Source organism: Ambystoma mexicanum, chromosome 1p (assembly GCF_040938575.1).
Source record: "Ambystoma mexicanum isolate Mex_15411 chromosome 1p, UKY_AmexF1_1, whole genome shotgun sequence".
Taxonomy (NCBI): Eukaryota; Metazoa; Chordata; class Amphibia; order Caudata; family Ambystomatidae; genus Ambystoma; species Ambystoma mexicanum.
The window spans coordinates 1142935088-1142961483 of NC_090921.1; the positions used below are offsets into that span (position 1 = coordinate 1142935088).

The window sequence follows — 26396 nt, forward strand, 5'->3', positions numbered from 1 at the left end:
TCTAGAGATCGACATGGTATGAGTGTTTAGAGCCTTCTTTTATCCAAAATTTATTTTGCGCCAAAATGAAGAGGACCCAATAGGAGATTTGCTCACATACAGGCATACCATACATGGACCAATCATGGACCACGATGGTCCCAGGCATTCACAGCACCTCAGACTCTCTGACACCCAGGATGTGTATTGGAACCAGACGTTCCAGCCCACATCCTGGAGGCACACACACAAGGGATGTAGAAGCCCGCAAAAGCTTGGTGTTTCATGGGAGAATGCATGCCCAAATAAGGACTGACCCGGGTCGGCTCGACCTGGAGAAGGTGAAGGGGCAAGATGGCCAAAGGACAGGATAAAGAACCTTGTGGCATGGCCATTTTGGAGCCAGGCCACCTATTTGTGCTAAACTCAGTTAATGTGGTTTACCTGGCAGGAAAGGGTTAAAATTACATGAAAAGATAAGCTGCCACCAGCCCTGTCCGAGACACATAGGCACTTCTCCTAAAAAAACCTTTGAGAGTTACTAGTGCCTTTGGAAATGACTATTAGACCCAAGTGCGCTGTACTGTAAGGTGCATTGTACACTTGTTAAATGGTGCAGAAAAGTTGCAAGATTGGCACGGACTAAGGGAAACAATATTCCCCCAGTACTGACTGTCTATAAGGGCATGGCAGTTTCCATATAACAAAGTGAGTGAAAAGCCCAGGGGAGTGCAGCAGAGGGCGGTGCTCCTCTGGTAAACTCAGACTATGGTGTTTAAACAAAGCAACATTTTGGGGGGTACACAACTGGAGGGAAAATTACACATTAAATGGAAATCTTTCCTAACAGGAAGTATGGGTAATTGTGTCCTCCATGTTGTAATTTCTTTCCCCTGGCCCACAAAAGAGTATTACAAGTTGAATCAGGATAGGTACATCTTATGGTCATTTGATTCTTTCTTTGTCAATATAATAATTATTGTCTTTAGACTCTTTCTGTTTAAAACCCAAAATTGGGCAATAAACAATGTATAGAACAAGTAAAACAAAATGTAGCTATGTTTTATGATTATCTGTGTTGTTCATGCTCATCACGATGTAAAAGCGACATTATCCAAATCGCATTTTGCAACATAATTACATATGAAGAGAGGGACCCTGGAATGCCCTTTGTGTCCCCTATATGCATGACAGCCTGAAGACTGAGAAACGAGAGATGCCAGTCACTGTTTGGCCAGCCCCCAGGAGGGCCAGTACATTCTACGTATGTGAGCAGATATTCTCTTAGACACCCGTTCAAACCCTATCCAGCTGATGTCTTTGCGGATACAGGTGCCACATCATTGCAAAAGGTTGACTAATGATAAACATCCAGTCTCAAAGCAAACTTGCATCTCTGCATGAAGTTACACAGACATACATGTGCACACACACACAAAGACAGAAGATGTACATACTGTCAGAAGCCTTTTTCTTTCATAACCAAAAGCAGAAATGCAGAAACGCAAGAAAGCAAGAGTCACACAGAGCAACTAACCATATGGACCTTCGGGGACGTATAAGGAACCTGTAAGAGCCAAATACTACTAACCCCTAAGGAGAATACTACAGTATATATCTATGTCAAGGTCAAACAAGTTTATTCGGATGTATAAAAACAACCATCAAAGAACAAATAAACACATTATTGCAAAAATCCAAATTACAAATTCTTAAAATTACATTTCCATAAAAATAGAATCGATAAACATTTCCAAAGGCAGCATACAAGTACAATTAACAGTCGAATGGTTACCTCATCGTGGGCTACATTAAAAGATAGTTTAGTGAGGGGTCATACAAAAAGCAGTACAAAAACCTTTAACCCATTACGGGTGCTATTATGCTTTATTACAGACCTTCACCACCTTGCAGTTTCAGAATGCTATTTCTGAAATACATCACCCTTTTCAAGAACGTCAAAAGAGCCCATGCAGTGTAAACTGTTTCGGCACTCAAAAGAAACACAAGAGCAGCCCTATGTGTGCAGATCATCGTCTTCTTAAGGGCAGGAATCAGGGTCGCTTTACGTATACCAACATACCTCGTACAGAAGAATAACAAATGAGAGATATCCTCTCTACAGTGTCCACAAACCGGGCAGCCCGCTTTGTCGGGAAAACCATTCCACTTATGAGTGTTACCTTGCAGCCGAAGGCAATCAAACCGTGCCCTCGTGATCAACCACCTGTCCTTTTTTAACGTGCTCCAAAGCAGGTAAGGTTGGATTCCAGTTAAGCAGCTAATGCTTGAGTGAGATTCGCCATTTCTATGGCCATTCTCTAGCAAAATTCTTTTTCTTACTATGGTTTCACCCAACTTAGCTTTGTAGACAGTCCCCTCACTCTTAGACAAGAGAGTATCAGGCGGAAAAAGGGCACCTAAGTTGGCTTCACCCAGAGTTGAAAAGACATACGCTAGCCAGGGGATTTTTTTCCAGCCACATTTGCCCTGCACAGTGCGTATACTGGTATGACACAGGGAAGCATGCTCATTAGCCCACAGCCTGACCCAGAATAAAAGAGGGGCCAGCGCCCACTGATCTTCCCAAAACTCCACACCCAGCTCCCTGTGGACGGCTTAAGGGTCACATCCAAAGGCCGGCCCCTACACTTCGACATAAACCGAAAGATTCCACCTATCTGTTGACTCATCTTAACAGATTGTTTGGCCCCATGGTATTTGCCATTTAAGGCCTGCGAAAAACATATTCCAAGGTAGTCAAAGGTCTTAACTCTGGGGATGATTTCACCTGCACATAGCATGGGTTTCATGGGCACAGGACGTTTTCTACCCACGCACGCCATTACTGCAGATTTCTTAGAATTTATTTTTAGGCCCAAATTGTCCATGAAAGTTGAATAGGCATTGATCAATACCTGTAGGGCCCTAGGTGTTCTTGCAAGAAGGACAGTGTCGTCAGCATAGGTCAATACTGGAAACCCCCTACCTCCCAAAACTAGAAAATCAGCCAATACACCAATCAGGTCCTGTGAGAGGCCATTAATATAGAGGCAGAAGCAAATGGGGGCCAGTACACAACCCTGCCTCACACCCCACCCCACCTGAAAGCAAGCCGTGCAGTGCCCCCCAGAGCCACTGCGAACACAGGCCTCGTTATCCGTATGGAGGTCAACCGGAGCCTGTAGAATTTCCCCTGGGCACCCTAAGGACCCAAGCACTGCCCAGAGCTTAGCTCTATCTACTTTATCAAAGGCAGTGCTTATATCTATGTAGGAAAACCATAGAATGACTGTAGTGTTATTGCATGATGCCACAGGCCCCAGAATAAGGGGCTAAGAGAAGCAGATTCTGCAGCACGAAGCAAAGTGCCAGTGCTCGAAGCCAAGGACAAGGGTGGGTGGAACATTCCTGACTCCAGGGACAAGGAGCCACCTGCAAAATAACAGAATAAATCCTCAATAATTGTAGACCAGGAAGCTCAGTTTTGCGTTCCTCACCCAAGTGACTCGGCCAAGCCGAACAGTAACTATTATCGGTGGTGGAAAGAGGAGCTGTTCCCAGCAAAGCAGACAAGAACTGATATCTGTGTTGCCCAACAATCATTGCAATCCGCAGACACTCTCTCAGGCTAGGTGGCTATACCAGTGGTAACAATTGGGACAAGCAGTCTTTCTCATTGCCTTGAAAAGGTACACTGAGCTTTGTGAACAGAGCAGGGTCCCAGGCATGGGGGGACTCGCGCCAGCCAATCAGGGAGGGAAAATCCTGGGGTGGTGTTTAATGGGCAAGGGCCAATGGTAGTCATGTCACCCTGCATCAATGTAATTGATAGTTTTTCTGGAAGCCTCAGGCTAGACCAACTGACATGGAAGGACCACTCATATAGGTGACCTCAATAGGTAATACCACCCGAACCATCCAATAGAATGGACTCTTAGTTTTTTGGGGTAAGGTTAGCTGTTGTGACGCCATTGTGTAATACAAACTTGTGACACAGGCTCAGGAGATGTGATTGCTGGAGAATGTGTTTTTCCTGTATGATCCCTGTTTTTTTGGGAAAATAAAGGACAGTTCTAACTTGCCCTTGGCTGAGTCCTGCATCATTGCCCGAGGAGGGCCTGTTGTGCCCAGGGCACTCTGCTGAAGCGTGACTGTGTAGCATGAACCTCGGTCCTCTGGCATACCTTTACACATATTTTAAAGTGCTTTTATAGGGCAGTAGGGCAATTTTGATTTGCCCCAGTATAAGGTTGAAAACATCAGACAACATTTCTTAAAGAGCTATATATGATGAAATATTGCATTATTATTCACTATTTTTGGGGGGAATGGTTTCAGGATGCTCTTAGGTAGGTGACCAGGAATTAGATTATTTGTTGGACACAGTCTCAAGACAAGCACTTCTTCACTGATGGAGGAGAGTTGCTAAACATAGTTTTTAGTTTCTGTAATGACACACTCCAAGCATGTAAACAGCATGTAAACAATGTATGGATTGTACGTGCTGTAGTACTTACTTATACCCATGCACAATACAATTTGTACTACAAGAAATTGGTCAAGGCACTGAGATTAATCAGAGAAATGATGCCAAAAGCATATATTTTGATATCCAATAAGACGTTTTTGTATTTTCACCTTCAATTAGTATACGTTTTTGGCCATGCTTGATGCCAACTCATGTTTCATTCCACAGGCACTTTTTCAAGTCAAGTCAAATCAATACATTGACCATCCTTTCTTAGTACTAGTTTGATAGCTAAAAGAAACTAATCAAAACCAGAAAATAAATCTGTTACAAAGATCACATTGTGAAACATTCAACATTCCCATTCATGCCGTTTTGCCCCTTAAGTCTCATTGGTCTCGTATTATTATTGCATGAGCGGTAGCCTAAGAATACATTTCAATTAAATCAATATATATTTACCCTGGTATTGATCTAACATATGTTAGCATACCATCTATGTAGCTGCCCATTTATATACACTACTATATTGTGTAACACCCTCATATTAAACGTACAATTCCAGGAATTTAGTCATTTGTTATTATTACATTTCACGAAGCACACATTTTATTTCTCTCATACAGTGAAGATGATCACACAAAATAACTTTGCAGTCTCATTGTAGGTAATTAACTACCACTGGCAAAGGCCATTTTTCATACGTTGGAAGAATATACACATCATACAATTGTCTGGTATCATGTTATAGACAATCTATTTCTAATATGGGATGATACAGAAGAATAACTATTTACTTATGTTGACAAACTTAATGATAACAACATGAATCTAAGGTTGACCATCAATAGCAGCGAACATGAGCTAGTCTTCCTCGATGTTACATTTCAAGTGATTAACAATGAGCTGATGTCTACTCTTTGTAGAAAGGTACCAGCTCTAATTCTACCTTACATGCCAAGAATTACCACCCCCAAGCTCTCATTAACTCCTTTGATTATGGGGAAGTTTTGAGAGCCAAACGAATATGTACCAGAGACTGATTAATTATCTAAGTGAGGCAAATTAAATTGGCGCCTGCTTTATTAAGAGAGGCTATCTACATTTTGTTATCACCAATTCATTCAACAAAACTAAATCTAGAGCTAGAACAAATGTTTTGAAGACCAAACATAAAGAATAAGAAGACAATACTAACCAAACACTGGCACATTTTGGCCAATGATAGAGATCTTAAGAGAGTCTTAGGGGAATCTGCTCAATTACATTTTTCTAGCACACCCTCTTTAAGTAATATTCTGTCTCTCTGTTCTGTTGATATAGAGAAACCACTTTCTAATTGGCTTCCTCATGCACGTAACACCACTGGTTTTTATAAGTGCCACACATGTAAAATGTGTGATTTTGTGTCAAAGGAAGTGTTTTTAATTCAGGGTGGTCAACTGTGGCTTTTCAGATATAGACTAACATGTTTAACTAAGTTTGTTGTCTATAAATCATATGTAGCTGTGATTTATAATCCATAGGATCCATGATAGGACCTTTAAAGATGTGTATATTACAACACTACAAGGTCATCAAAAATGCTGATACTAGCTATATTTTGACACATTTCATAGACAAACACAGTGGAATGTATGAAATGTGTGGGTCTCGCTCATATCCCTGAACACAAGAGAAAAGGGAATAGAGAACTAAAGTTACATCAACTGAAAGCCACATTGTTATGTAAATTGGATACTTTAAAACCGTCTGGGTTAAATGTGATTCAGAAATGTATGTATTTCTAAATTGACTCTATGTATACTGTAAGGAAGGCATGGTATCAACAGTAAGACAGACACAAGTGACCACAGTTCAAGAGTGTTTATTGAACTTCTAAAAGGGTTTGATAAATGCCTATCTAATCCTAAATCTACAGATGGCAGCAAGTTACGACCATCAAATAATAATAACGCAAACCTAGTGGTGTCTTGTCAAAATAAAAGGGCCTATACTAATAAACCTGTTGCAAATCCTTACCTCTAAAACAAATAGTGTGGGAAACAGTGTTACGGAAAAGGAGAAGTGTAATAAAATTATATGTCAGGATGTTCAGGCCATTGGCCTCCAATCCCCACATTTCAGCACGGGCCAAGGCTTTACACTCGAGCTTACCACAGTCTCTGGCTTCTCTAGCACAAAGATACAGTGCAATCACTAGCATCAGGGCCTTCCGTGCCCAAGTTTCTTTGCCTTTCAAAGTCTCTTCTTTCAGAGGGCCTGATGCGACAAACAAACAGTAAGTTATTTTCCTATTGATATTTCACAAGTATCCAATTTCTCAGGCAATTAACTATTCACCTCAAATCCCCCTCAGCCGGGCTCAGATCCTCTCAATATAATGTTTGGAGGATATGCATGCATCCAATTTCTCTTAGGATGCTCTTTCTCTGGAGACTCATGCTTCACCTCGGATCCCCCTCAGCTGGGCTCGGATCTTTTTCAACACAATGTTCAATTAGTCTCCCTTCTCTGGGCTCGGACTAATACCAATTTAACTTTTCAACATAAACTTGCTTTAACCAAGAAGCTCTCAGCTGATCTCCCTCTGCCGTTCTCGGACCAACTTCAATTTACTTTGTCATCAACTTTCTTTACGCTATTAACATTGAATACTTTTGAATGTGCACATGGTTTTGCTTGACCCGTTGCAGGTCCACTTTGATTCACAATTCTTTGTCATTCTTTTGCCACCTTTCAATTGAATACCTTACAGAGACTTTTGAATGAGCACACACGCCATGCCGGACCACTCTGTTTAAGATATCGTATCTTGGCTTCAAAGTTCAATCATTCATCTGTTGCAATTCACTATACAATGTATACATGCATCTGGCACCTTCAGCTATGTTTACATTCTTAGTCAAAATGCATTTGCACTTTATTTGACATGAGATGAGATGCATCTGCATACTGTTTTGCACTTCAATCGATCGGTCATTATGGCCATAAGCAGGAGTTTTGCATTTTGCACATAAGCACATGTACTTTCCCAACAAGGTTGTCAATCATTTTACAACTAATGTGGGATTTTGATACACGTGAAATTGCACTTGCATTATATTCATGGAATGCTTATACTACACGCAATATTCCAATCATATGCTTTTAAGTATTAATGCATATACAGGACTCATTAAGAGATACTTTTAGTAAATAAGTCCATGAATGGGAGTAGCCAAAATACTAAAATGCACAGACATTGTATATACACACATCTGGGAGTGCCATTCTATCTGCGAGGTTTAGTGTGTTGCATTTTCAGATAATGTTACTGCATTTGAAAGGGTTGAGAATGTCACTCATATTTGCTTTAACAATGTTTGTTTAAGGGCGTTGCTGCTGCCCTTGCCTATTGAAAGCACCATTCCATGTGGGGTACGCTGGGACTGAGAGTATATTTTATTCCTTGCACCTGGCAGTTTATCACAGGCTACTGCACTAGCGAATTAAGCTTTCTTATTCAGCTGCGATTAAAGGTATTAAGGTTGGGTCACCCCGTGTTTCAATTTCATCATATTAGTATGGATGAGATTAGATTAATTTATAGGACGGACGCAGGAATTCAATTATTAACTGGCTCTACCCAGCGTAACATACACCGTTCTAGCATATCTTAAAGGTTTTTAATTGAATATGATTGCACTCTTATTTATTCACTTACTCATATATTTAATTGTAAACACAATTAACAATCTCGTTCTTCTCAGACACAACTCTTACTGAGCCATATTATCGAACCTTTGAGAGAGCAACATATAGTTGCCTGTGACTGAATACAGGTTTAAGAAAGTATAGCAGATTCTGTCAAAAGTCTGTCCCTGTGTCTTTTGAATTTGAAAGGCATATTTGTATCAGATGGTATGTGTGGTGTAAGAACAGTATCTAAGTGTAATTAATCGATTACATGGGCCTCTATGATGTGTCTTTGTAGACGCGTAATTGTCAACCTTGTTCCATTGCAGAGTTCCTGTGATGGCATAAGGTTGGGTAGTAGCATAATTACAGTGCACAATGACAGCACCTACTTTCAGTTTCAATTTGTGAGGAGGCATTTGTCATACAGCGTTTCGCTCTTTAGAGACTGAAATGTTGAGCCAATAATTAACTATTAATTGACACTGGAACCGAACCATTGTGCCCTTTGTGAAGATAAGTGGAGGTGGAAGTGGAAGGTGAAGGTGACTGCATAGAACCATGCTCATTCTGTTTGTCAAAATGATAGCTGTTGTTGAAGTGGAAGGGCACACTGAGGTGCACTATGCCATTTGAACAGCAGAGGGCAACCTAACAGTGATCAATTGCATTAGTTATTTGTTAAAATAATAGCTGTGGTTGAAGTGGAAGGGCACACAGATGTGCACTTTGCTATTTGGACAACAGAGGGCAACCTAACACTTATAAATTGCATCAGATGACTACTGAAACATACCTAAGCGTTTATAAATGTATATATAGTTGTGAAACCATGTTTCTTGCACATTTTCTTACACTGTTCCAAGATGGCGAGATGCGCTTATGAGCATTTTCTCTATGGCAGTCACATGATGGCAATGAGATTGGAATGACTCAGCCTGTTTTAAATTAAGAGAAAGCTGCATTTGAAAACTGTCGACATAAGCCTGATAAAGTCCTTGTAATGGATGCAACATGTGGCGTTTTTCACCCGAGTGGGTGAGTGTGTTTACTTTAGCTGATCCGTCCAGATTGTGCATTATGTTTTGCCAATTGTTTTTATGCATTGTGATTTGTAACTTATATGTTAAATACATTGGGCCTCATTACACGGACGGCGGTAAGGGTTAACGGTCACCGTTAATGGCAACGGTGACCGTTAACCCTTACCGCCGTACTACGAGGTCCCTTTGCGGGTTGGAGGATTTAACGCCTGCTTCTTGCAGGCGTTAATATCCAACCCGCTAAGGGACCTCGGAGCTAATTACGGCACCGCAAAATTGCGGTGCCGTAATTAGCGCCTTCCCCATTCCCATAGAGCCCTATGGGGCAGAAATGGGAATGGGGAAGGGCAATGGCGGAAAGGGGATTTACCGCCCCTCCAACCTTGGAATGGGGCGGTAAATCCCCTTTCCGCCAAGGCGGTGCCGGTATTTTACCGGCATGGACCAAGGTGCTAATAGCACCTTGGTCCACCGCCTACCGTGTAATGAGGCCCATTGTTTTTTGCACCTTGCTATGAGTGCCCGGGCTCTTTTATATCTCTCTGAGTGCTAAATGACCATTCTCCTGTTGTACTCTTCAGATGGAGTGGATATATAACGTAGTTAAAGGGACATTATGGATAAGTTGCACTAATACAAACCTATTAAATTCAGTGTAAAAACGTTGTTAAAAGGACATTATGGTTACAAGTAAAACTGAAAAACTCTTGAAATTCGCCAGTTATGGTGAGCGAAGCAACCATAACTCGCGCCACCACCATGTACTTCTACGACTAACACCCAGGACATGAAAGATGACATCACAAATGCCATTGATGACATCACTGATGACATCACATATATGTGCCACTTGTTTTTGTTCACTTACATGTCCACATGGACATGCAGTGAGCATGCTAAACAGCATGCTTCACTGGGCCTTTTCTTGACGCCCAGGCACCACTATTATTCTCAAGTGGGACAGGCATCATCGCAGTGCACAACAGTGCACTGCTTGCAATCTGCCTGTTTCTGTGGAGAACGGACGGATTGCAAACTCTTGGCAGCATTTTCGTAAAATAATGAGGAAATTGTAATTTTACGAAAGAGTGCTCTAGAGATCTGTACTGTTCTGCATGCCTAATGAATCCATTGTTGTCATGCTGCGATGGTGTTACTGAATCACCGGTTTAGGATATTTTGTACGGGGCACCATCTGCCTCTCTGGGCAACATGTATGTGCTGTCAAATTCTTCAAATAAATAACAATACTATATCCTTTGAATGTTTAACTTCTCCAACTGTGCATGAATTAATGGTTGAATAATGTCTTTATTGGAAAAGAGAAAGATAGCTGCAATTATATTATTAAAAGCATCAACATACACAACATTTTTGCCCCGTTCCACCAAAGCAAACCATGCCATGAAGGGGCTTTGCCACTAGGGCCCAACCTATCCTATTATTACATTCTATGAGTAGCCAATCATTGTGATTCTTCCCTGTGGTCAGGTACACCCAGAGAAAGTAGGATATCATAAGGGCACAGAGGATGTCGGGATGTTACCTCTCAGAGAACCTGAAAACAATATTGTCAATATGCAGCAGCATCGAATACTCGGCAGATGATGAAAGAGTGGACAGACCAACAAATAATGATCATTTTTGCAGGACTATTTCCTGCCTCGTGTGTCTGGATTGAGTCATACCTCATGATATGATATAATATTTCATTTATATCACGCTCATACACAAGTGTTTCAGAGCGCGACCAAGCAAAGGGAGGGGAACAAGGAAGAACAAAAACAGCAATCTTAATAATAATAATTTAATTTTTATATAGTGCTACAAACCCTCAGGTATCTGAGCTCTGCTTATTATTACCCACGGTGTGTGGTGCTCATTTATTGACCTCGGAAGGATGAAAGGCTGAGTTTGGCCCTGCTGGGATTCGAACCTGCGTTAGCAGGCTCTGCGCGGATTGAGCTACTCGCTGTGCCACTTGACCGGCTTACTAGGACCAGTGACTTTAAGAACACACAAGTGCACGGAAAAGGGAAAAAGGGGCAAAGTGCGTGGAAGGGGGAGAAGTGGGAAGTTCGGAACAGAGGAGAGCAGAAAATAAATAAAATAAGTGCAATAAATAAATAATTAAAGGCAGTGAAAATTGGTAGTGCAGCCAGCAGTGGAAAGTGCGTGATTAGTCAGATAGGGTATATCTGATAAGTGCAGAAGAAGAATAGGGGACTGTATGGGTACAGATACAGATCCCAGTGAAGGGGTGGCCCGGAGGCATTGCAGGGTGAGCAGGTACCTGGGCCGAAGAACAGAGGGTGGCCAGGTGCGCGGTGACAAGAGAGGAAAACAGATCAACAGGGGAGAAGAGGGGCAAAGGCAGAAGCGAAGAGGAAGGTCTTGAGGTGCTTCTGGAACTGAAAATGGTTCTCCTCAAGTTTCAAGGTGGCTGGGAGGCTGTTCCAAAAGGAAGCCCCAGCTGAAGACAGAGATCTGCCCCAGCTTGTTCCTTTGAAAAACGACTGACCCTGAGGGAGTTAGAAGTGGATGAGCGAAGACCTCGAGAGGGGAGGTATTTACGGAGGGATAGTTGAAGGTATTTTGGACCCTGGCCCCAGAAAGCCTTGTGGACAATGCAGAGGGTTTTAAATGTAATCCTTGCACCCACTGAGAGCCAATGTAGGGAGTTCAGAGCTGGAGAAATACGATCCCAGGGCTTGAGGCCAAGGACAAGTCTTGCAGTCCTGTTCTGGATTAGTTGTAAAGGGCGAAGAGTGGGGGCAGGTAGATTTAGAAAGAGGCTGTTACAGTAGTCCAACATAGAGAGAACCAGAGCTTGGGAGACAGTGAGTTCTGAAGGAAGCAGCGGAAAGGCAGAGTACCTCTAAGGAGGTGCAGTAAGAAGTTTGACTTTTTAGAGATGGCAATGATGTGTGCGTTGAAGGAAAGTGTGGAATCAAAGATGACCCTGAGATTTTTAGCCTTGCAGGTTGGGGTAGGAGGAGGACCAAGGGCCAGAGAGTGAGGGGAAAGGATGGTGACAGTGTGCCAATGAGGAGGATCATAGTCTTGTTGGCATTTAGACAAAGATCTTTGGCGGCACACCAATTTTGAATGGCGATTATGCAATCAGAGATGAGGGAAGGAGAGAAGGTGTCATCAGCATAGCACTGGAAGTTTGAGCAGAAAATGGAAATGCAGTAGGCAAGAGTTTATGTTTATGTTTATGTTTAACATTTATATAGCGCACCTGGTACCCTAGGGCTTAAGGGCGCTTTGAAACGAAACATTCACAATACACAAACGGACAGGCGGGTAAAACCCAAATAGAAGCAAAGGGTTTGTATGCATAGAGAAAACCCAGATGAGAATCCAACCTACGAAAAGAGAGCAGTTTTCAGCCCTTTTTTAAAGATTTCTACGGAGGTAATAGTCCTCAATGTAACAGACAATGAGTTCCAATTGAGAGGGGCTGCTGAGACGAAGGCTGCGTCTCTGGATTTTTTGGTTTTTACATGTGGCATGGACAGAGTGTTTGTTTCATTGGAACGCAGGGAGCTGATGTTATTTTTTACTAAGACTAGGGGCCTCATTACACGGTAGGCGGTGATCCATGGCGCTATTAGCGCCATGGCTCATGCCGGTAAAATACCGGCACCGCCTTGGCGGTAAGGGGATTTACTGCCCCATCCCAAGGTTGGCGGGGCGGTAAATCCCCCTTCCGCCATTGCCCTTCCCCATTCCCATTTCTGCCCCATAGGGCTCTATGGGAATGGGGAAGGCGCTAATTACGGCACCGCAATTTTGCGGTGCCGTAATTAGCTCCGAGGTCCCTTAGCGGGTTGGTATTTAACGCCTGCAAAAAGCAGGCGTTAAAACTCCAACCCGCTAAAGGACCTCGTAGTAAGGCGGCAGGGATTTACCGGTACCGGTATTTTACCGGTGCCGGTAAATCCCTACCGCCTACCGTGTAATGAGGCCCTAGTTCTTTTAGATAAAGTGGCATAACTCCATGTATGCATTTCTGGATGATAAGAAGCAATCTAAACATAATCCTCGCTTTTACCGGTAACCAATGGAGGCTACGTCGGGCCTCCGACACATGGTCTCTTTTTGATAAGCCTTTCACAACCCTGACTGCTCCATTCTGAATAACTTGCAACCGGTGGATGTCAGAAACCGGCAACCCTATGAGTAGGTTGCAGCAATAGTCAATCTTAGAGCCGATTATGGCCCTTGCCAATGTTTCCGCATTGGATTCTGATATGAAGGGTCTCAAACAACGAAACAATTTGAGAAAATATGAGGCAGAGGAGACCAAGTTGTTCACTTGGGCGTTCATGTTAAGGTTTTTGTCCAAGTAAATGCCCAAGGTTTTCACCTTGCTCATAACCTCAATGTAACAGTCATCAATAATGAATCATTTATAGTTAGGACCTGATTTCCTAATTTCTAGTTGCCAGATATTGGTTGAAAAGCCATGGCGAGAGGTTAAACCCCTGAGGAACACCACAGGTAGAGAGGGAGATGGTTGATAGGAAGGACCAAATTATACCTTGGAGGATCAATCAGAAAGGAAAGAGATCAGCCAGGCCGGAGCCTGATCGGTGATACTCAGGTTGTCACGGAGATGATTGAGCAGGATGGAATGGTTGACCGTGTCGAAAGCAGAGGAGAGATCAAGTAGGATGAGGACGGAGAGAATGTTGGAGTCAATGTTGGAAAGCAGGTCTTCCCGGATGCTCCGAAGAGCAGTTTCCGTGCTTCTGGCAGCTCTGGATCCAGATTGGTGGCCATGGAGAGATCCAACAGAATCAGAATGGAGTTTATGCTGGGAGATGCCCAGCTTTTCCAGGAGCTTCCCCAAAAAGGGAGTAATGGAAATTGGGCGATAGTTTGCCGGACAAGAGGGATCAGCTGTGGGTTTCTTGGGGAGAGGAAGCACAAAGGAGTGCTTCAGAGGGGAGGGGAAAGAGCCAGAGGCAAAAGAATGGTTACAGAAATCTGCAAGGGCCGGAGTGAGGGTATTGATGTGGGCCTTAATGGTTTTAGAGGACCAGGGATGGACCTGTTTTGATGAGGCTTTCATAGATTGGACTTGTCTAGCAACCTCATCCGGGGAGAAAAGAGGAAAGGAGGAAAAAGAGGGAGGGGGATGGCTGAAGGAGGGTCAACAAGCCAGGTCAGAGAGGGGAGAGGAGGAGGGGGAGGAGAGGGTGGACAGGATGTCCTGGGTTTTGGAATTGGAGTGAGAGGCAAGGGCATTGATTGCAAAGACCCTGGGAGGCAAGAGTAGGGGTGGAGACTGCAGCAGGGTTGGCCAGCTCTTTGCAGTGCAGATTTTCAAGAGTTCGGCCGAGTTGTTGGATGGTACGTTTACCTATCACCTTTAGGATAGACTACGAGAGCCTCGCTATGCGTTGCTCACCAGAAGCATGCTGGATACAGGTCAGACTTATAATACGGCGATAGAATACACACGCTCACTGGGTTTTCATCACACATTTATCTGTGTAATCACTGCCCGACTGGCTGATAGTTGTCACAATCTGTCTAGTCGTTCATGGTCAACGACATACCTAACAAAGGGTGTATGCTAAGGAAAATGAATCAGACACACTGAATGATTTTTCACAGTTGGCTTATCACAATATACTATTTGTGAATGAACACAGACTTCTGGTGACATTTATAATAAAGGTGAAATAAGCACAATGGGAGTAGTGTGCATGATCGAATACTCTGAGAATACCTATAATGATATGCAACCTTATCAGTTGACTAACAGATGCAATGTACTGTTACTTTCCCTATATGTTTCTCTACATGTTGTCTGTCACTTGTGGGTACCCTGTTGTAACTCCAATGTAATATTATACATGATTTTGTTGTAAATGAAATGCAGTGGAAAAATTATTAGATAAGGCCCTGAGGAAGGATCGAGCATCCGAAATGCATTGGCCAATGTATATGTTAGCTTGAAAAACATTCTTTGGATATTTACAATATGCTGAATGTAACCATATTCATAAATTGAACATTGTTTTTGAAAAAAACTACCAACGAGTAAAGTGAATATTGAATGATCTAAGAACTTTAAAGTATTTCTAAGAATTATACAAACCCCCAGTGGGAATTAAGGGTGTGCACCCCACCCCGAACGCTATAAGCCTAGGTCTCCTTTTCTCCTGGGTTCCAGGAACTCACCAAAGTGAGTGAAGAAAATACAGAGCTTCTAGGGCATTTGAGGCATGCAGACACTGACCTATTCTAAGCAGCCAATGATAGATAGGCTTAGGAGAAAGAAGTGGTCAGTCTCACAGAGAAGTGCCGTGAGTAGGCGCACATTTCACAAGCTCAGAGGGAAAATTAATCCCTCCAGGAATAGGTTCAGGCACTGAGGAATAGATTGGTGGAGCAAAGCAGTGCACTTGAAGCTAGCCAAGCATCAGCGTCAGAGCTAAAAGTTCAGCTCTCGTGGTACCAGAAGGAAATCTGGACAGAGAAGAGCAAGAGTGAAAAAGTACACAAGGGAATTAGGAGAAATAAACAGGCATTGAGATGACCCGATCAGTCAGGGTATGGGGTAGGGACTTCTGATCAAGGACAGACACCCGTCCCATCAGTGACCTCAGGCCAGGTATCTAAAATCTCCCATACACAAAGGGGAACTGACCTCATAAAGACCCCCATTAGAGAACAGAGGGACATGAGGCAGTTGGACTTACTCAAGCTTAGCCAAACTGATCCAGAAGGCCAGTCCTCATCTGATAGTGATGAATATCAAATCTACCAGACAGAAGTGAAGGGGGTCAGACCAGCGTGTCCTGGGAGATTAAACATAATACTGTGAGTAATTCTGACCCAGAAAACTCCTATGATGAGAAAATCAGAGAGTTGGACTTACTAAAGATGAGAAAACAGAGAGACCACCTAGCTAGCTTCGCTGAAAAGGACCATTGAAAGCATTAGCCTAGGAGGGGCATATTAAAAACCTCCATACATTCAAGGGAAGCAGTGACATTCACCAGACTACCTGGAAGGAGGGAGGCCACACATTCGAGTCTGTTTTAGGAAGAGACTGAGTATTATCCTGTGCCAAAGGTGACTACAGGGGTAATTACACTGAGAATTCATGGTGGCACAGGCAAGAGAAGTCGAGACGCTGTGTTTCTGGAAGGTATTCCCAGTCTCATAGAGATAGGGAGCGCATAGACGACAGGCAATGGAGTACCAGTAGCAGCTCAGAGTCAGAAGGTGAATGGACCGAGGCACAGAGGAAGAAAAAGACAGGGAAGCAGAGCACATTTTTAGTTAAAGACCCAATAAGACAAATCAAGGCCATAAAGAGCTTCCTAGCCCCATACCACAAGAATGCCAAGTATTCAGTACGGGAGCACCTGGAACTTTATGAGCAGATGCTAGCCTCATTCCAGATCAGAAACGATGTGAATAGCAATGCATTTACGAAATGGTCATTCTCACTGAGTACTCCAGTTTCTTTGCACGACTGGAAGACCTGGATCATTATAAATGGTCATCCTATAAGGCCGCCATTTTAAAACAGTTCTCCTCACAGAGAAATACACAAGAGGCCCGTAAGGCTGCATATAATTTGCAATGTGGGGAGTAGCAGGCACCTGGGATGTTTGTGCACGAGCTAAAGCGCGCTCTTGCTCAGACTTCCTAGCGAGTGAACACACATAGTATGTACTTCCCAAATACATATTTACTCAGGTGGTGCGCAATTTCCATGAACAAAGGACCATGGATTGGGTAATTTAACAAGCCACCAGTAGCTATGAGGTCCAGAAGCCCACTGAGAATAAAAACAGCCCAAAACCCCCTAAGCCTGCTAACACACCTGCTGCTGCAAACGTGGCAGAGGTGAGAACTACCCCTCCTTTGGAAGCGGAGATGGAGGGGCCTAAAACGATCCCTCCTGCCAACAAGAAACATGGAAGGCAGAAGGGAACCCCCACCACGGCCCAATCTAATGTTTGACAGGCAGGGGAATAGAACAATGATCCCTCAGACCCTGCCACCTATGTAAGCCCAAGGTGCAAGGGTACCAAGCCAATCCTGGGAAATGTATACACTCCCCTGGCCCAGGGTGGGACCAATCAGGTAAGTAATGCCCCAGGAAACATCGATGCAAACTTCCCTTAGGAGAGAAGTGTCACTCCACCTCCCAATTTGAACTTTTTTCCCAGATACTCCCGAACCAGAACTTACAAAATAAACCTCCTTTCTCTTCCCGATTCCAGAACGATTGATCCCTGAACCTGGGAGAAGGGAGGTTTAGGATGGAAAATTATGGGGGAAATGCCCAATACCCAGGCTATCCCGGGAGAAGGGACAGTTACCCTTCTCAGGAGCAGCAGAGGTATGACTCAAGACCTCCTTACAAACCAGAAAATGTGTTACAGCTGGAGCGACAGGTCCAGCAACTGGACGATGATCTAGGGTGTATGCTGATGGCTCAGTCCACCTCTCAACCTAACCCTGCTTCCCAGAATTCCCCCACACCCAGGGCTGATGCCTCGGGCGCAGGGGGAATGATGGGAATAAAACATCCAACAAACCACAGGTGCAAGAGGAGGAGGCCAGGGTGGATGCGAGATGCCAAGCCCTAGAGGAAGCTTCCTTTATCATCCAGACAGAACCCCTAGAAACATCCAAGCCTGAAAGTTGCTGTTCTACCCCCGGTTAGTTAAAACCCAAAGAGCAAAGGGTAAGTAGAAGAGGCAAAAGAAGAACCCACTTTGTGGAGGAGCTCAAGATTATCCCCTTTGAAAGAGAAGAGCCCCAGAGGATTCAGGTAAGAAAACCTCTTTCAGAAATGGGGGGATCCCTCCCAAAGAAAAATGGGTCCCAAAAGACCCTGAGTGGGACAGGGTAAGTATGGAGACTGACCCAGATCAAGAAATTATTGTACCCCAGAAATGTGAGCTAGACACAATAGACATGTAGGTTTATTCTCAGCAAAAAGGTTCTGAGAATTACCTCTAGGTAAAGGGCACTGCAAAGAATTGAGGGAGAGAGAGGATTCCTCAAATCCACCCTTTTTAGTTGCAAAATGTTCTTTACTGATTCCCGATCTCCGACACAGAAAATCACCCAAGATCACACAGTGTCAGAGTTCAATTTTGAGAAAATGACCACCGGGCTGGCAAATAACTCACACTTTCTTTGAACCCTGGAGGTGAAAGAAGGCCAATTCTATGCACCGGTCAGTGTGCAGGGTCAGTGTGAATTATCTGCTCTGGTGGACACTGGATCCCAAGCCACCCTCCTGTCCAAAAAGGCCTTTGACCAACTAAACTCAGGACAGGGGGTGGGTCACCAAATTCCCCTCACACCACTTGCCGGACAACTCCAACATCTTCTCTTTTTGGCCTCCACCAAAGGATTGAGTAAGATCGAGGAAGATATTTTATCAGTGAGGTGATGTAAAAAATGTGGGAGATTCTAGGGGTAAAACGAAAACTCCATATTGCCTACCACCCAGTGGCAGAGAGATACAAAAAGACAATTGTGAGTATCTTAAAGAAGTTTGTGGCAGACTCTGAACCCGGTTGGGACATCCGATTACCTCAAGTCCTGATGGCTATTAGGTCTACACCATCTTCTGCAACAAAGATGTCTCCATTTGAGCTTATGACCAGACAGCAAATGTTGCTACCTCAGCATCTGCTTTACTGAACTCAGGAGCAGACACTGATGAATGCGTCCACCACTCATGAGTACATTGAAAATTTAAGGAAGCACCTGCAGCACGCTTTTGCTTATGCTCAGCGCAATTTAGTAAAGTTTGCTGCAGGAATGAAGACCTATTATCATCTAAAGGCCACCAAGTAAGAGTATGAAGTAGGTGACAGAGTTCACCTGTACAATTTTCAGAGGAACCAGACCAAGGAATGGCAGTTTCTTTCCGTCTTGGCATGGCGACTTTGAAAGTGTATATAAAATATCACCTGTTGCCTACAAGATCTGCATCCCAAAGGAGAACAAACGGAGGAGAAATGGGCTCACATCAATCAGTTGAAAAGCTGTCATCCCAGACAAGCTTTATGACTGATTGACAAATCCAATGAAGGTCGAGCGGAGGGACCATCTGAGGAATGAAAAGGAACAATGAAAAACTCTGATGGAAACTAAGATATATATATGTATATATATATATATATATATATATACATATATATATATATATATATACAGGGAGTAATTTAATTAATGCTCATTGTAAAGAGGAAGAAACTAAATAAGGCTTTGTGAAATGGTGTAAATGCCTTGTGTTATAATTGTATGTTGTTGTTGCTTTTGTCAATTCTCTGTAAGTAATCCGGGTAAATATGTAGTGCATAAAATACTTAACTTCTCTTTTTGTTCCTATCCCCTGAACAACTAACTTCCTTCACTTCCAGCCTGGGGGCAAGAGTGGAGTCAGGGAAGGCCCAAAGAAGGAAAAGAGAGGGAGGGGTTCCATGACCATACCCTGAAATCCAAGCGCCCACTTCCTAAGGAAAGAAAATGAGCCGGATGGGCTCCAATGAAAAAAAAGACTTCAGAGAAAATCCTCAGCCCCCCACTGTACTTTCCCATGACTCACCAGGGAAAGGAACAGGGGGGATATGTGGGGTTAAATGACAGCCTCACATGACTTGAACTGAAGGTCCAACTAGGCCTCTGCTGTGAGAGACATTGCATCTAATGGCAAGGCACACTAAAGAAAATGACAGGCCTAAGATAAAGCTGTAATACAGTGAAAGGGCCTGGTGAATGAACCTCTTGCCGAAGATGACACAAGAAACAGTGGATTAAGGAAAGGGTGTCTTTCTGCAGTTGAAATCTAGAGAAAGCTGAACAAAAGTGCGGATTAGAAAGGCACATCACATTGCTGACTGAGAGATAAATGCAGCATTTTCACTGACACTGCCACACATGGCAATGCTGTGTACACTGAAAAGTAAGAGAAACTGGGCCTCGCATATGAGAGTGAAAGCTAAGTAACATTTTCATTTAAAGCAAATAAGGCCCACCTTCCAATACAGAAGCATTTTACTTTCATTTTTGCCACAGTAAGAAAAATACTGGAAGTGCAAGAAAAAGAAAATACCTGGATTCAAAAATAAATTTCACCATAACAGAAAGATGCAAACTGCTTTAGTAAGTAAGATGCTTTATTCAGAACAGGTGGCCTCAATTGAAAAGGTTGTTTTGTTGCAGATACAATATGTGAATCTCCTTAAACACAGACAAATGTACTTCTTGTTGTTGGGCAGATTCTTAATTGCTGGCCTGGCTCTTCATCTGGAAGGGAAATCTCAAAGCTGATGTACACTCCCAAGTATTTACGACAGGGACAGATCAACACAGACCCAGCCCTCAATGGGGAAAAACACAAAGAAATACATAGTTTTGAGAACAAAATTGTGATCACCTTCAGATAACAGGACCCAGTGCCAGATGTCAGTATGGCCTAATGGCATTACAGGGCAGAGGTGAACAGTCTGTTGCCTGATAAGGATCCCCTCAACCGATCAACTTTTAAGAACAAAGAGACTAATGGCTCTTACTCCGGCATTAGAAAAACATTCTGGTCACCTGCTTGAAGAAGAATGAGAGCTGTGATGTGAAACTAAATATTATATATGTTAATGGTGTGACCATAGACTTACATTGGACATCTGATTTTATTTAATAATTGATGACTGGTTATAGTTACAGACTTGTGGAAGATGTCATTTTAAAGATAATAAAGGTTATCCACATGTGATGTATGGAATTGCAATAGCAAAGCTAAAATGTTTTTCTGGATGCCCTGAAAATGTCCAGAATGTAAGAATTAGCGAGTTGACAGAGTGTGTAATTAGGAACCTGGAGAGTAAATTGCATGTTTATAACTATTATACTTTTTGTATGAATGGCAATACATTGTCACACGCCTTTGCAAAATCGTGTGGACACGGCTGTCGTTTTATTAAATCCCCCATGAATAGCTGAAGCAGAATATATATATAAATATATCATGGCATCAATTTGTAAATGACAAAGTTTTGCTGTACAGGTACTTTTTGCCAAAAGGTGGACATGAGAAAAAAAGGAAATTACAAATGGGAGCTATAAAAGTTCTGTTCTAGACTCCTAAACCAAACCTTAGAGAGAGGTTTGACTTCTAGGGTGGGGAGATGAGTGAAGGGCCAATCAAATGTTTGAGAATTCTTGCAGGGCACTGACCAATATTGAAATCTTGATTTTGTCATCACTAGTATGTAAGGTGGACGCACTATGAGAGAGGGGACAGCTGCCAAAAAACATCAAAGGAGATCTACTGAAATTTCATCTGAGGGAAATATTGGAACAGTGCTGAAGATTTCTATTGCTGGGGAGACTGGAAAGCAGAGACTGTGATTATTCACTGGAGCCAGAGAGAGAAGTCCTTTGGGATCCAATTGACTGATGTGCTGGCTAAAATCCTGTTTTTCGGTACAATCAAAGCTCTGCTCAATCCCTTAGTGCCAAGCCCAGAGATTTCAAAAAGTAAGTAAATTGTCCAACAAAAGGTCAGCATGGGGATCTATTTAATCAACCCATTGTCTTTCATTGGTGTGTTCTTTTTCATTAGTGGTTGGGGGTGAACAACTCTATAGATCCTTAGCATATTTGACTGAATATTAACTTAATTCATTTCCCTTTAGCAAAACACCACAGGGCAATTTGTGTTAACATTTGAAAATAACAAAGCTCATTCCAAGTATACACTAAATCTATAGCCTGTAATGTAATAGACTAATTCTGTTGTTCCTGTTGACCCCAACTTCTTTAAGAAAGAGGGGTGTCCTTGTCCCTCAGCTAAAATTCCCTAAACTGTGTACATCCCCTAACACTGGCCTTTAACTCGAGGGGGGTCTGAAAATCCCAAATTCCTATTCATTCCCATCTTTCTGTCCAACTTCCCCAACACAGGCCTTTAAGTAAAGAGGGGTTTGAAAATCCCAAATTCCTAATCATCCCAATTTTTCTGTCCAACTTCCCCAACACTGGCCTTTAAGTGAAGGGGGGGTCTAAAAATCCCAAATTCCCAATCACCCCGATTTTTTTGTTCAAAATCCCCAACACGGGCCTTTAAGTGAAAGGGGGTTCTGAAAAACCAAAATTCCTACTAATCCTCAGTTTACTGTTCCAGGGGTCTGAAAAACAAACTTCTAAACTGTCCACACTCCCTAGTCCTGGCCTTTGAATAGAAGGGTGCTGCATGTAATTCATGCTTGGGTTTTTGGGGCTGGGGGAGAAGTGCTTGGCAAAAGTGAGAACTCATGTATCCAACAGTGAAAATGTGATGTATGTCTATCTTTGCCTGTGTTTATTTTGAAGCAAACTTTTGGGTGAAATAATAATTGCCATATGCATTTGTACAAATCTGTAAACCAAATTGCTAGCCCTTTTCTGCGTGCAGGAAAAATCGAAATTGCACAGCACTGCATAAGTAAATTGATTTTGTTTATTAACCAGTGTTGACTATTCTTTAGATTGAAATCTGCATGAAGTTTAAATGTGAGCCACAGCGAAGGTGGCATGTGTAATTTTAGTGCGATCTCCATTGCCTATAATTCAAATAAATATATTTTCTGTACACCGGACTGGTACTTGGCTCATTGGTGGCACGAAATGAGTCTGAAATAGGGCTGAGCAAAGAATCCATTAAACAGTTTGTTATGTTACACCTTGATTGGGCAGGGAGGGAACTCCCTGTGTTGAGGGTGGCCTCTCGATAAACCATTACAAGAAAAAATCTCTGCATAGTTTGCTTCACTCTCAGGTGCCGTTACAAGGTACCTCATATGCATCACCAGCCTCTAATGTGCACCTGGGTCAGGGTCTACCAGCTCACTGTACAGGAGCCTATCATCATAGTACATTCTGTCTTTGACAAATGTTTTTTCACTTTTCGCTTCAAAAGCATTTGTCTACAAAGACCCTCGAGATGAAGACATATTTTTTGACCCATCTGGTCAATTTGTCGAGCTTGGGCAGGACCTGCATGTCAGATACCTCAGCGTTCTCAGTGATCCAAGGGACCTGATAAGTGGTTTCTAAATATTCTAGGTTGGACTGCTAAAGGGTAGGCATAACATGGCTTCTGCTCTTTCCTTTAGATGGCCTCTCAGCTGTAGGAGAGCACTCCTTAGCAGGCTGTCCCTTTCTGGCTTATGCCTTTGTGATCACATTCCCTGACAAGAGGGGGCACTCAGACACCCAGACTATGGAAACCAGCTCATTTCCTAACAGTATCTTTAAAGTGATTTATGAGTTTGGCGGTATATTGGGAGATTGCCCAGCTTGTTTCCATTAGCCCCAGTGAGTCCAATGGCATTACCACTGGACTATGGGTGGTGGTCTGGTTTATAAATCCCCATTTGTGGCATCCATAGGACTACAAGGGGAATTTTGGCAGATTCGCCATGAGCAGTAATACTGCACGGTAAATCTGCTGTTTCTTCTAGGTAAAGTGGAGAATTCACCTTCACCATACGCATTTTGCTGGAGGTGATTCCTCCACTTTTCCTCCAAACTCCAAATTCGGCATTGCGAAAGCAGAACTACCACTACTTGTTTACTGCACCGCCAAACTCATAATGAGACCCAATGTCCTGTCCACTGACAGGGTGCTGTGCTAATCTATCACCTATTTGGATGGTTTGAATCTTAGTATGAAATCATCAAGGTACCCCACTTGCTCGCCTAGTCTGCACAGAGGTACCCTATCTCTTATAATTTCTCTGTAAGTGCATCCCATTCCCAACAGTGAGGCTGGCTCCCATGTCTCTCGAGGCAGACGTCTCTTGGTCATTGGTGAAGATGCTCATCATGTATCTAAGAGCAGGGTCGGATTGGACCCTCTGCCTCTCAGCCCGTGGCCGGGCCAAAATCGTCCCCGGGGAGTGGGGCTGGTTTCTGCCCAGGCCTGGGCTGGTTTGAAAAAAAAGAAATTATGAAAACAAAAAACAAATCGATTTTTTAAAAACATTTTTGAAGAAAAAAAACACCTGCAATGGCATAATTCATCAAAGCAAGGTAACACATGTTACCTTGCTTTGATAATTGATGTGCATGCATGATGTGTGCATCATAAATTCTCATGCATGCATCATTCACATGCTGCTGCAGCATGCAAAGTTGAGGGGCCGGGGCCACTGTCAGGCCGGCGGCTGTCACTGTGCCGTCACTCCAGGGGGCACGGTGACCCTTGGAGTGGCTGTGCTGTTGTATTAGTGATAAATATGTATTAGTGATATTAGTGATAAACGACCAATTTTAGAGTAGAATAAGCATCCATTTCAGACTATGTATTTTGCCTTTCGCAAGTTTCAGTAATAGCATGTTTTTTTTCTTCTGCTGTTGTCTCTGTTACGATCATCACAAGACATTTCATCTCGGTGTCCTCAGTCACTTGACAAAATCCTTGTGCCTAAAAGCTTCTGTACAGTGTAGAAATATTTGACCATAGCACATCAAGTGGCCATTGGCTTCATTGTGCCACAATGAATGTTTTGTTGTAATGTGTCTATCTTTCCCATCTCCCTGGCATGCTGTTCAGGATGTTTGTTTGCATGTATGAGGTAACAAGTGCTCAGAATATGGGATGTCCCTGTGAGTGTACTGCTTTCCCTATTTTGCCAACCTTTGAAGCCCGAAAGTAGAAGCATGCAGGCATTACATGCGGGCAACTTTGCACCAGATAAACTTAACTGGTCTGCTGTTAAATCTCAGTTACCACTTTAATGGTATCAACTACATAATAATTGCTCATTTTACTATAAGCGATATGATAGCTCAGTGGGTTGAGCCCTCACTGCTGCGATGTGTGTGTGATCTGCAGGTTCGAATCCCAGCAAGGCCATCTCAGCCTTTCATCCTTCTTAAGTCGATAAATGAGTACCAAAACAGGTTGGGTGATATTGTATGCATATTTGTTTTATAAAAAGATCTTAAGCGTAAGTGCTATACAATAACATATTATCATTTGGCCTTGGACGTCTGCTTGCATTCAGAGTAATTTGACAATATGGATATTAATGAAACATATGGAGATCCATTCTTGTATGAAATGTTAATCACGTTAGTGAAATCATAACCATATTTTTCGCAGTGTACTTAGGAACAATGCAATTTGATGCCACTTCCTGTTTTGTCAAGGGGTGAAAGGTCGTGTCTCATCGCTTCCCGGGATGTCCCTTTGGGCTGGGATCAAATGACATCACTTCTGGTGATGTGATCAGATGTTAAGGGTTGTGAGGCGAGGGGTGGCCCACTTTTTTTAGGCGAAGGGTGGGCCACTTTTTTGAAGCGAGGCGTGGGGCACTTTTTGTTTGTGTCCAGGCCTATTTCTTGTCCCAGTCCGACCCTGACTAAGAGTGTTCCCTGGAATATCCTCCAGTACCTCTTGGTGATGTTTCCAGACACCCATGAAAACCAGCACTGGGGCAAAGTGCCAAAAACATCTGGTCCCTTTGAGCCTTTTCTCCTGCTTCACCAGCAGGTGATTGATTCTGCGTAAAAAAGGTAAAGGTTGAGTGAAAAGTGAGCACGTGTCAGGGTGAGTGACAACGAGGGGAAAGCAGCAAGAATTCTGATGCTGATGCTGAAAATAAGGTGTGCTTGCTAGGAATTGAAGACAGTCTCATTACGACCCTGGCGCTCACGTAATGAAGGGTGCCGGTACGGGACCGGCACCCTTCATTACGTGAGCGCCGATTACGAGGTTCCCTTTGCTGGACCAGGACCAGATGTCTGGTAAAACCAGATGTCTTTTCTGAGTCCCGCGAGGGGAAGAGGGAGGTAATAACGGGCCATTCGTAATGTGCCCGTTATTACCTCCCTCCCCATTCCAATTGAGCCCTATACGGGCTCAAATGGAAATGGGGAATGGTTCCTGCAAGGAGGAATTACTGGGTCCTCCTATGTCGGAATGGCCCGGTTATTCCTCATTGCAGGAACCCGGTAATGGAGCCCGGTTTCGAGGCTACCTCCAAACTCGTAATGAGGCCCTATGATCCAGGGGACTGGGATATTGAAGTACAGGCGTGCTGGAGATTCTAGAAATTATATTGTGCAAATCATTTACATAAAGGGATCGGGAGAGAAAATTCATTAAGTCAAGTATACAAACATTTTGGAGTTCTGAAGGTAGGGACCAGGAAAAAAGGTCCCTAAGCATATGAAAG

The 26396-nt window shown here is 43.2% G+C and overlaps 1 protein-coding gene across 4 annotated transcripts in view; it reads left to right on the forward strand.

Moving 5' to 3' along the window:
• The window catches only part of LOC138449874 (lens fiber membrane intrinsic protein-like), a 203529-nt gene that overhangs the window by 21326 nt on the left and 155807 nt on the right, over nt 1-26396 (forward strand). The window contains exon 2 of one of the 4 annotated variants that reach the window (XM_069604800.1): nt 21441-21711. The exons of the other annotated variants lie outside the window; for them this stretch is intronic. The gene's annotated coding sequence lies outside the window, so the exon portion shown is untranslated. The remainder of the gene's footprint in view (nt 1-21440; nt 21712-26396) is intronic. 4 annotated transcript variants of the gene reach the window in all.